The sequence below is a fragment of the Pelophylax lessonae genome, assembly GCF_965119305.1.
Source record: "Pelophylax lessonae genome assembly, chromosome: 9".
In the NCBI taxonomy this organism is placed as follows: Eukaryota; Metazoa; Chordata; class Amphibia; order Anura; family Ranidae; genus Pelophylax; species Pelophylax lessonae.
This window is the reverse complement of record NC_138776.1, coordinates 220,034,577-220,047,568: the sequence shown is the minus strand read 5'-3', so window position 1 is coordinate 220,047,568 and position 12,992 is coordinate 220,034,577.

The following is a 12,992-nucleotide window of genomic DNA, read 5'->3' as shown; positions in this document are numbered from 1 at the left end:
TAAGGGAAAGATTTTTGTCATTTTTGTTGTTTTTTTTTTTTAACGAGTAATGGCGGCGATCTTAAATTTTTATTTTTGCGGGACTGCGACATTGCGGCGGACAGATCGGACCCTTGACTGACATTTTTGACACTTTTGGGGTTACCAGTGACATTACTACAGTAATCAGTGCTATACATATGCACTGTTACTGTAAAAATGACACTGGGAGGTAAGGGGGGAAAATTATTGGAGAGGGAGGGGTTAAGTGTGTCCCTAGGGGCGTGTTTCTAACTGTGATTGGCGGTGGCTACTGGTGTAAGAACAGAGATCAACGGTCCTACATAGTAGAACCGTATGATCTCCATTCTTACACAGGGGAGAATGACAGGCGGCTGTGTTTACATTAGCCGACTGCCTTTCTCCCGCTCTAACGGACGATCGCGAGTGACCGGCGGAATTGTTTTAATTGTGAATAAAAACAGAATGCAATGATGTGGAAGTTTCAAATTTCAATATTTTATTCAGAATAAATCATAAATGACATATCAAATGCTTGAACTGAGAAAATGTATAATTTTAAGGGAAAAATAAGTTGATTTTAAATTTCATGGCATCAACACATCTCAAAAAAGTTGGGACAAGGTCATGTTTACCACTGTGTGACCTCCCCTCTTCATTTTATAACAGTCTGCAAACGTCTGGGGACTGAGGAGACAAGTTGCTCAAGTTTAGGGATAGGAATTTTGTTCCATTCTTGTCTAATACAGGCTTCTAGTTGCTCAACTGTCTTAGGTCTTCTTTGTCACATCTTCCTCTTTATGATGCACCAAATGTTTTCTATGGGTGAAAGATCTGGACTGCAGGCTGGCCATTTCAGTACCCAGATCCTCCTTCTACGCAGCCATGATGTTGTAATTGATGCAGTATGTGGTCTGGCATTGTCATGTTGGAAAATGCAAGATCTTCCCTGAAAGAGACGACGTCTGGATGGGAGCATATGTTGTTCTAGAACTTGGATATACCTTTCAGCATTGATGGTGCCTTTCCAGATGTGTAAGCTGCCCATGCCACACGCACTCATGCAACCCCATACCATCAGAGATGCAGGCTTCTGAACTGAGCGCTGATAACAACTTGGGTTGTCCTTGTCCTCTTTAGTCCGGATGACATGGGGTCCCAGTTTTCCAAAAAGAACTTCAAATTTTGATTCATCTGACCACAGAACAGTTTTCCACTTTGCCACAGTCCATTTTAAATGAACCTTGGCCCAGAGAAAACGCCTGCGCCTCTGGATCATGTTTAGATATGGCTTCTTTTTTGGTCAATAGAGTTTTAGCCGGCAACGGCGAATGGCACGGTGGATTGTGTTCACCGACAATGTTTTCTGGAAATATTCATAAGCCCATTTTGTGATTTCCAGTAGCATTCCTGTATGTGACGCAGTGCCGTCTAAGGGACCGAAGATCACAGGCATCCAGTATGGTTTTCCAGCCTTGACCCTTACGCACAGAGATTGCTCCAGATTCTCTGAATCTTTGGATGATTTTATGCACTGTAGATGATGATAACTTCAAACTCTTTGCAATTTTGCTCTGAGAAACTAGTTTCTGATATTGCTCCATTTTTCGCCGCAGCATTGGGGGAATTGGTGATCCTCTGCCCATCTTCACTTCTGAGAGACAATGCCACTCTGAGAGGTTCTTTTTCTACCCAATCCTGTTGCCAATTGACCTAATAAGTTGCAAATTAGTCCTCCAGCTGTTCCTTTTATGTACATTTAACTTTTCTGGCCTCTTATTGCTATCTGTCCCAACTTTTTTGAAATGTATAGCTCTCATGAAATCCAAAAGGAGCCAATATTTGGCATGACATTTCAAAATGTCTCACTTTCAACATTTGATATGTTATCTATATTATATTGTGAATAAAATATAAGTTTATGAGATTTGTAAGTTGGTCCATTACTTTTTTACTCACAATTTGTTCAGTGTCCCAACTTTTTTGGAATTGGGTTTATATATGAAACATGACAATACATGACATGTACCATATGAATGTCAAAAATGAACACAAAACTAAAGGTAATTCCCATATCCATTAGCCTCATCCCTAATTAGGTGGGGCCATATCCACCATAGGCCAAAATATTCACCAATATTTACCATGGAACCCAAGTATCAGGTGATTGTCTCCCAAGAGAGTATGGGAATCAGGTGAGAGATATTTAATAATAGTAACATTTCTTAGAATAGTGTCATCAGTATACAATTAAAAATTAGACTAGAAGGCTACCAAATTTTACATGATAATGGAAGGTAGTCATCATATTATCCAATGGCTAAATATATGTAGCAACAAAATACACACCTGATGTGGACTACACAGAGCTAAGTAATAGACAGTCATGGAGTGAAGAAAAAAAATCCTCATGCACCAACAGATTCTCATCTGATCTATATGAATGTTAGACCTGGAGAGTCAAATTTCAGGGCCATGAATAACCATTAAATCATTAGACATATAATAATAAAACTTCTGGCCAAATGACCCTAACTTTTTTTTATATAAATTAGATGGCTGTAAGGTAGCCCATAAATGGAAAGTGGAAATATTGATATTCTTAGGCCAGCTATATAGTTTATGTAGGCAGCAAATTCAGTATCAGCACACCTGTATCAGAATTGTCAGCAACATGATGTTGTACAAGAATACCATTCAAGGGTCCATGATAGTAACTGGATGGTTAAAAAAGGCCAGAAATTACAGGGGGTTAATCCAATCCAAGAAAACAAACAAAAAGAGGGAAAGGGAAACATTTTATTAATAGAATAAAGCTTACCCAGAGGAATCTATATAAAGTGCAGGATAATTTACTCCATGCTGTCCAACAATGAATATGCGGAGAATCGCTCATTAAATACCCACCTGAGTCCTGTCCATGTATTCATTCATGTGCAACAGCCGAGGATGGTGAATGACATCTCGGACCCGATCTCAGACTGCGCATGCGCCAACTGGCGCATGCACAGTACCGCTGAACGGCTCCTTCAGGTATTATGCACAGAGAGCGCTCATTGTCCCTTCAAAAGACATTACGACACCCCTGGAGCCATCTAGTGGACGGATGGCAGAAGGCAGTCAGGACGACTATGAAAACAGGAATCACACACTCACCTCAAGAAACATGGTGTAACGGAACCGCGACCCACACTGTACTTGTGGACTTCCGTCAGTATACGGCTTCCTCCCAGTCGTGAACCTAGATATCAGATTTTCTAGCAGCCCCCTTGCAAAGCTAGCTGACAACTTAGCTTGTACTGGAATCTTCTCCATTATTAAACAGTTTCACACTCAATGTATACAAACATGAGAACATCCCCCTCCTGATCAGATTACCACACACAGGTCATTGGTTGCCTGATTACATTATCATATGCAGATGCAATTAACCTGAACTAATTATCTAGCCATCTGGACAGAACAATATGTGAGTTCACCTCAATACACAAACAATAGGGAGAGCCTGTCTCTGACATTGAAGTTCAACACACATTATCATAAGTCAGCACAGAACCCATTTGAAGCAATCCAAACCATTAAGTATCTGTCTTTCACTTCCAGTGACGGTGAGTACTGTCACACATGGGAACACCAAACAACAAGGGATCCAAAACCAGGGAAACACCACTCTGGAAAGGAGCAATAAACAAGAGGATCGTAAAAACTTCAAGTACATAGAGGGAGACTAATTGTATGAAAACAGCAAAGAGATATATGTGACAGTGTTCACCGTCACTGGGAGTGAGGGACAGATACTTGGGGGACGCTGAGAGAATGGTGTGGATGGCTTCAGATGAGAGAGTGATATTTGTCAACGGTGTCTCTCAAGAAATGTGGAGATTTGATCCCACTTTGCACTGTGAGACCTGTGGCCTGTTGCCATGGAGTCTGTGACATCTAGATGTGTATTCCCTGTGTTTCAATGTAGACGGATAGACTGTCATTGGCAGTCTTGTCCTATTGTCTATTGAGCTGGAATGTGGATTGTGATAAGTCTGCCTGTCCCATTGTTAAATGTTAATGACCTCACATTGTTCTGTCCTGATGGCCGGATAATTATTTCAGGTTAATTCTGTTTCTGTATACAATTTCATCTGCATAGGATAATATAATCAGGCAACCCCTGACCTGTGTGTAGTAATTTGATCAGGAGGGGGATGTGCTCATGTGTGAAACTGTTCAATAAAGGAGAAGGTTCCAAAACATGTACAAGCTAAGTTGTTGGCTAGCTTTGTATGGGGGCGGCTAGGATTTGATATCTATGTTCATGACTGCGAGGAAGCCATATACTGACGGAAGACCACAAGTACAGTGTGGGTCAGCGGTTTCATTACATTGGTGGCAAGCGGTTGCATGCTTCCTACAGTCTGGGACATCCAAACCGCCACCGGGGTCCAAGGTCCGGATAGCAGAAGAAGAGAGGTACAGATATCAGCCGCCATGGAAGAGGAATTCGGAAGCAGGTTGCGAGAGATGCAGATACAGCACATGGGACCAGTTTCAGAGCAGGTCCTGCTAGGATGGCATGATTCTGTGCGCTTGGATATCTGGAAGGAAACGCTAGCCTGTGAGCAGTGCCACCAGGGAAAAATCCTCCCCTCCATCCAGAAAAGGTACTGGTCATGGTATGGATTGCGGGAGCTGTTTTTGGGAGACACACCGCACAAGGAGCAGACAGCCGAGTTAAGCAGGCTGGTCTGGGTAGAGATGCGGTTGGCATGTATCGCAAACATGCCCTTGGATAGTGGATGAAAGCCCAACGGAAGGATTTGGCTATGGCGGCCGGGGACTGTTGTACGAAAAGCTGTCAGGGGACCCTAACTTTGGGAGCGATTTAGAGTGGCAGTTAGAGGAAATTATGGATTACAGAGAAAGGATTCTGAACATCTCGGAAGTGTTCTGGGCACTGGAAGATATGGAGTTTCTGGCCGTTCAGGAATGGGAGCTAGAGATCGCCTACAGATGGCTGCTAGACTGGGCTCAGTGCTAAGGCTGGGCTCCCCTTGCCTGGGGATATCCAGAAGAACCAGCTGACAGTCCAGAAATCCTGACTGAAGAATCGACAATATGGCACAGTAATAGTGTGCTTTGCTCACTTGCACCCACGTCACCCGTCTTGGATGCGGAGGTCTAATGGCGGATGCAGCAAGTGCTGACTCACCTGGACAAACCTGTTTCTGCACAGGACGAACTTGGATGGAGGAATGCGTCTGTCCAGCCACTGGATACAGGTATGGGAGAAGAGGAAGCCATCTTCATTCCCCAGCCACGGATCACAGATGTAATTGACTTTTCATCGGAGGATGTTATGGATGATAAGTCACCTGCCAAAGTGTTGGCACTGGGCCCAAGTGCCACCAGCCCATGCCCTTGACTTTCAGCAATTCTAGATACTGAGGATTTAGTAGATTTTTCTGCTGAGGAGGAATGTCCCAGTGAGCCTATAGCAGAAGAGTGGGCATCCAGGCCTATTGCTTCTGACCTCCTGCCTGCAAAAATTGGTGACCCAGGAAGATGTGTGCAAGGCCACTTACTTTACAGTTTACTTTCCTGCAGAACAGATGGCAACAGGGCAGAGTGCTACCAACCTCTGCCCAGCACCTGCAACTGCTACAGAGTTTTAGGAATCTGGGGAAATCGGCCCCTTGCCCCAGTGACAAGTTGATGAAGTGAAGCTTCTACACCCAGCTGAAGTGTTAGCAGCCAGACAGAGAGTCAACAACCTCTGCCCCACACCTGTGGCAGTTCGGTAGGCCCAGGGTAAGAAGGGAGAGGAGGTTGTCGTACTCCCTCTCCAACAGTCAGTCAGAGCGGAGGAAACTGTCTTCCCTCCCCAGTCAGGATCTGTGCATCTGGGAGACCGTACCAGAGAAAGGTTGTCCCAACAGCCAGAAAGAGGGTAAGGAAGATGGAGCAGTTGACTCCCCTTCCCAGCAGCAGACGGCGCCCCAGAATGATGACACTAACCTAGCAGAAGAGCTGGCAACAGAGCATAGCGCAGCTGGCCTCTGCCCTCAATGTTCAAAAGATGGAGTTCCTGTGGTAGTGAATGGGACTGCGGTCTTCACCTCTATATTCCAGAGATGCTGGACAGTCAGCCCAGGTCCCCAACAGCCTGACGAAGTGAGCCCTGCCACCTTGTCTTCTCTCCAGCGGCTGAAAGGACTCCAGGGAAAAGGGCCAGTCCATGCTTATCTCCAATGGTGGGTATGTTCTACGAGAGAGGCAGGGGTTGGCTGGGTGAGTAACACTGTTTTTCGGACAATTTGTTTGGGGTGCTGGGTGGGTGCAGACATTGGGAGGGCCCGTGGAACACAGCCTACCTTAGAGAGGTTGGAGGATCCCTCTCTCGGCCCCCTAGACCCATCTTATGTCTGTCACCCTGTGTCTATTAGGGACACAGGGTGACCAAGAGGCCCAGTCTGGCCTGCCCAAACCAGACTTCCACAGACTGATCGGCTGTGAGAGCCCCATGCGCCCTGCCGAAACAAACTTACAAACTATGTGGAACTTTGTCAAAGAAGCTGCCATGATGGATTGACTCTTTGGGACATACGATAATGTAATCAGGCAACCCCTGACCTGTGTGTAGTAATTTGATCAGGAGGGGGATGTACTCATGTGTGTGTCGGCGGTTCCGTTACAATATATAACTCATATTATAATACAATATGTGTAGAAGAAAAAGATATATACCAACATAGCATAATGCTAGATTTAAAAGTTGACATAGACACAATGACCCACCAAACGGACAGAAATAGGGCCTATAATACACAATCAAATATCATGTTCCAATCTATAAGCCATGTCCAAAATGGGATACAGATCAGAAACAAAGTAAAATCTCTATTTAGAGAAATGTTTTTTTAAGAATTAGTCTCTTTAATTCCTGGGCGAATAGTAGCTGACATTTTTCAGTGCAAATTATCTCAGATCTTAAAATACGTTTAAGAAGAAATAAATGCTCCTGCGCTTGAGAGTTGCTGGAGGTCAGGTCTGTAGAAGAGCGACTCCACTTGTTTAGCCACTGTTTTGACTGTACTGCCACTCCAAACAGGTCAGGGAAACCCAGATAGATTTTAAAAGCAAAAAAAAGGGCACACCAGCCTAGAGAATTACCTTCGCAACAATTTATTAAACAAAATAAATTTCTGTATGTTATAGTCACAAATGAGATGAATTGTTCAAGCGGGATAAAAATATATACTATATATACAGTATCTCACAAAAGTGAATCCAACCCTCTCATTTTTGTAAATATTTTTATATCTTTTCATGGGACAACACTGAAGAAATGACACTTTGCTACAATGTAAAGTAGTGAGTGTACAGCTTGTATAACAGTGTACATTTTCTGTCCCCTCAAAATAACTCAACACGTAGCCATTAATGTCTAAACCGCTAGCAACAAAAGTCAGTACACCCCTAAAATGTCCAATTTGGGCCCAGTTAGCCATTTTCCCTCCCCAGTGTCATGTGACTCGTTAGTGTTACAAGGTCTCAGGTGTGAATGGGGAGCAGGTGTGTTAAATTTGGTGTTATCGCTCTCACTCTCTCATACTGGTCACTGGAAGTTTAACATGGCACCTCATGGCAAAGAACTCTCTGAGGATCTGAAAAAAAGAATTGTTGCTCTACATAAAGATGGCCTAGGCTCTAAGAAGATTGCCAAGACCCTGAAACTGAGCTGCAGCACAGTGGTCAGGACCATACAGCGGTTTAACAGGACAGTTTCCACTCAGAACAGGCCTTGCTATGGTTGACCAAAGAATTTGTGTGCACATGCTCAGCATCATACCCAGAGGTTGTCTTTGGGAAATAGACATATGAGTGTTGCCAGCATTGCTGCAGAGGTTGAAGGGGTCTGCCTTTCAGTGCTCAGACCATACGCCGCACACTGCATCAAACTGGTCTGCTTGGTTGTCGTCCCAGAAGGAAGCCTCTTCTAAAGATTATGCACAAGAAAGCTCGCAAACAGTTTGCTGAAGACAATTAGACTAATAATTGGTCTGATGAGACCAAGATAAACTTTGTTGGTTCAGATGGTGTCAAGCGTGTGTGGCAGCAACCAGATGAGAAGTTCAAAGACAAGTGTGTCTTGCCTACAGTCAAGCATGGTGGTGGGAGTGTCATGGTCTGCGGCTCCTTTAGTGCTGCTGGCACTGGGGAGCTGCAGTTCATTGAGGGAACAATTTATGCCAACATACTGTATACTGTGACATACTGAAGCAGAGCATGATCCCCTCCATTCAGAGACTGGGCCGCAAAGCAGTATTCCAACATGATAACTACCCCAAACATACCTCCAAGATGACCACTACTTTGCTAAAGAAGCTGAGGGTAAAGGTGATGGACTGGCCAAGCATGTCTCCAGAGAATGTAAGGAATTAGGTAATCAAGCGCCCAGGACTACGGAGGTTTAAATACTGACCAATCTAGGGGTAAGTAATTGCTGCTAATTTCACTGCAAATATCCGTATAGCAGTAGGTAAAAATAACAATCAGTGCAATACTCAGTGATTCCCAGGTAGTATTAATTATAGGTAGTGATCTACCATTCCACACCACAAATCAATATGCCAATATGCCTCTAAACAAAAAAGTGCAAGTGCAAAAAAGATATGTAAAAAATATCACAGTACCTATATAAAATGATATCTATGTGAAGCAAAAAAATAAATAAAAATTATCTATAAAGTGCAACTCATTAAAATGATTCAGTCCACTATGCAATCAAGTGCAAATCATTCAGTTCCATGAAAATCATGAGTGAGGTAGATACAATAAATATATGTGCAAGAATAAAGTGCAATGCAAAAAATAATTTTTTTGCCAGCTTTCCGGAAATTATCTATAAAGTGCAGATATCACGTACCTGGAGGTGAGCCTGAACGGTGAGGAAGGCCTCTCTTACGCCTCTGACTCGGGACCCCTGATAGTGCAGACAGGAGGTGCTGAGTATAGAGTAGCACGAGTGCCTGATGTAGCTGGAAGCAGGCTGAAGTCCACAGACAGGGATAGCCGGGTAAGTCCAGAGCAGGTATGCAGGCAACAGGTGCTGGTGGCAGGAGCGTAGTGAGACAAGCCGGGTCAGAAGCCGAACGGTCATACAGGAGCCAAAAGGAGCAGACTGGAGCGGAGGTCAAAGGACAAGCCGAGGTCGGTGCAGGCGGAGAGCAGAGGATAGTTAGGACAAGCCGGGTCTGGTACTGGTAAACAGGATACAGGTAGCAGGTTCAGGTCAACAAGGCTGAAGACAAAGCAGAACTGGAGCTGAGCAAAGGCTGGGTTTAAATAGCCTATTTGGCGCCAGCATCTGTCATGTTGCGTGCTTGCGTGCGCGCGTTCACGCATGCGCATTTGCCAAGTCCCGGCGGGATTGAACAGAAACACAACTCTGAACAGCAAGCCTCTTCTTACATTGCCCCCTCCCAATGGGCAGCTTCCAGATGCCCAAACGGGCTAGTTTCTCAGGGTGGTTACGTTTGAATGCCTGGATTAGGCCTTTTGCATGAATATTGGTTACTGGTTCCCAGGAATTATCTTCAGGTCCATAACCTTTCCATTTGATTAGGTATTGGATTAGGTTGCCTCTTTTCCTGCAATCAATAATGGATTCTACTTCGAATTCCTCTTCTCCATCGATCAGCACAGGGTCAGGAGGCCCATTGATCCGTCCAGGGAAAGGGTCTGGTAATGTAGATTTCAGCAATGATACGTGGAAGACAGGGTGGATTTTAAAAGACTCAGGTAACAGTAATTCATAGGTTACATCATTAATTTTCCTCTTAACTGGAAAGGGGCCTATGTACTTGGGCCAAAGTTTTCTTGACGGGCAGGTTAGCTTCAGGTTGGTCGTGGCCAGCCATACCTTGTCACCAGGTTCCAAGATCAGTTCTCCTCTTCTTTTCCTGTCATAAAACTTCTTGTTACATTCCTGAGCTTTGGCCATAGTTTCCTGCAGTAATCTGTTGTTGGATGTAAAAAAATTAACTGTGTCCTGGACAGCAGGAACAGGGCCCTTGAGAACTGTGGTGACCAGGAAGGAAGGGTGGTAACCATAATTGGCAAAGAACGGGGTCTGCTTAATAGCAGAATGTTCAGAATTATTGTAAGCAAACTCGGCCAGTGGTAACAGTTTTACCCAATCATCCTGTGAGTAAGAGGAAAAACAGCGTAAATACTGCTCCAAGGTCTGATTAGTCCTTTCTGTCTGGCCATTGGTCTGTGGGTGGTAAGCTAAAGAAAAAGATTGAATTTTCAATTTTCCACAAAGGGATTTCCAAAACTTGGAGGTAAATTGAACCCCACGATCAGACACTATGTTGGTAGGAACTCCATGGAGTCTTACAATCTCCTTGATGAACATTTTGGCAGTATCTGCGGCTGATGGTGTACCCTTCATTGGTAAGAAATGTGCCATCTTGGATAGCCGATCCACGACTACAAAGATGGTGGTATGACCCTCGGATGGGGGCAGTTGCACAATAAAGTCCATGGATATCATTTTCCAGGCCCTGTCTGGAACCGGCAAAGGTCTGAGTAGACCCCAAGACTTAGTCCTGGTTGTCTTGTTTCGAATGCAGGTGACACAGGTCTGAACATATTGCCTACAGTCCTTCTCCAGGCTAGGCCACCAGAAGATACGCTGGAGCAACTCAGTGGTCTTGCGGATACCAAAGTGACCCGCGAGTGTATGATCGTGGCAGAGGCCCAGATTATTGACCCGAAACTCTTCAGGAATAAAGATTTTATTGTTGTGCCACAAAAGTCCATCTTTAATTTGTAGGGTAGTTCCGAGAGGAGGCGGCATTCCTCTAGATGCCTGTTTGAGTTGGAGTAGAAGGTCTTCTTGTAACAACAGGAAGTTCCCCGGAGACAGGATTGTATCCGGGATCACAGATCCTTCCGCCTCACAGAACATGCGAGAGAGCGCATCAGGTTTGGTATTCTTTGACCCCGGCCTATAGGTTACGTGAAAAGAAAATCTTGAGAAAAAAAGAGCCCACCTGGCCTGACGTGGTCTTAGGCATTTCGCAGCTCGCAGGTATTCCAGATTTTTATGGTCTGTGTATACCACAGAGATTGGATGAGCTGCTCCTTCTAGAAGATACCTCCATTCTTCTAGAGCTGCTTTAATTGCCAAGAGTTCCCGATCACCCATGTCGTAGTTCCTTTCAGCAGGAGACAGTTTGCGTGAAAAAAAAGTGACGGGATGCAACAGTGCCTTGGCTCCTTGGCGTTGGGATAATACTGCTCCAACTGCTGACTCAGAAGCGTCCACCTCCAGGACATAGGGCAAAGCAGGGTCAGAATGTCGAAGCACAGGTGCGGAGGTAAACAGGGTCTTCAGGGTTTCAAAAACGGTTTGTGCTTCAGGAGTCCACTGGAACCGAATACCCTGTCTGGTCAACTGAGTGATAGGAGAAATAATTGCGGAAAAATTCTTGATGAATTTCTGATAAAAATTTGCAAACCCCACAAACCGTTGTACCCCTTTCTTGTCTGCGGGGGCCGGCCAGTCTAAAATGGCAGATACCTTTTGCGAATCCATCTTGATGCCCTCTGTAGAAAGAATCAGACCCAAGAATTGAATGTCCTGTCGGCTAAATTCACATTTTTCGGGTTTTGCGTATAAGCCATGTTGCCTGAGTCGGGCCAAAACACTCCTTACATGCCCATGATGATCCTCCACGGTAACAGAAAAGATCAGGATATCATCAAGATATACAATGACAAATAAGTCCAGAAAGTCTCGGAAAATGTCGTTTATGAAATGTTGGAAGGTGGCCAGGGCATTACAGAGTCTGAAGGGCATTACAAGGTACTCGAAGTGCCCAAAACGAGTGCGAAATGCAGTCTTCCACTCGTCACCTTCCCAGATTCGTACCAGATTATATGCCCCACGTAGATCCAACTTGGTAAACACGGTAGCAGAACATAAAAAGGATATAAAAAGGTGTATCTCACACGTACAGACCCAGACTAGGCCCCGATTACAATTTTTTGTACCCTAAAGGCAGGATGAGGAGTAGGAGGAGTTCGGAACAGGCAGGAGGCAAACTGAAGCACCCTGCAATCCTCGGCGGTGTAAGATGCGCCCCAAAAATTGGAAAGGTGTATCTCACACGTACCGATACAGACTATGCCGCAATTTAATTCTTTTTACCCCAAAGGGTGTAGATTGAATAGTGGAATAGAAAATATGATATCAAAAGGTGTATCTATCTCACACGTACAGACCCAGACTAGGCCCCGATTACTATTTTTTGTACCCTAAAGGCAGGATGAGGAGTAGGAGGAGTTCGGAACAGGCAGGAGGCAAACTGAAGCACCCTGCAATCCTCGGCGGTGTAAGATGCGCCCCAAAAAATTGGAAAGGTGTATCTCACACGTACCGAAACAGACTATGCCACAATTTAATTCTTTTTACCCCAAAGGGTGTAGATTGAATAGCGGAATAGAAAATATGATATAAAATTGGTGATTTTTCAATAGCACATGTGAACACAGTAGTGTCTTATGTCAGTCAGCTCTGCAGCAGGCTATGAAGGGAAAAAAAAAGAAAATTCCCCTTTAAGTTTGTAATTTTTAAATAGATTAGTACAGACTATGCCACAATTTAATTTTTTTTAACCCAAAAGGGTGTATATTGAATAGTGGAATAGAAAAAAGTGTATAAAATTGAAAATCACTCAATAGCACATGTGAACACAGCAGTGTCTTATGTCACAGTCAGCACTGGAGCAAAAAAGGCCATGAAGGGGTAAAAAAAAAAAAAAAAAAATCCCATTTAACAATCTTAATTAACAAAGATCCCTTTAAAATAGATCTAAGATGAACGCTGCACACAACTGACTGATAAAAATTGACTTTTTTTTCTCCCTCCTTCTCCTCCTCCTCAGTGGGCTCAAGTGAGGGAAAAAAGATTGTTCACTGCACCACCC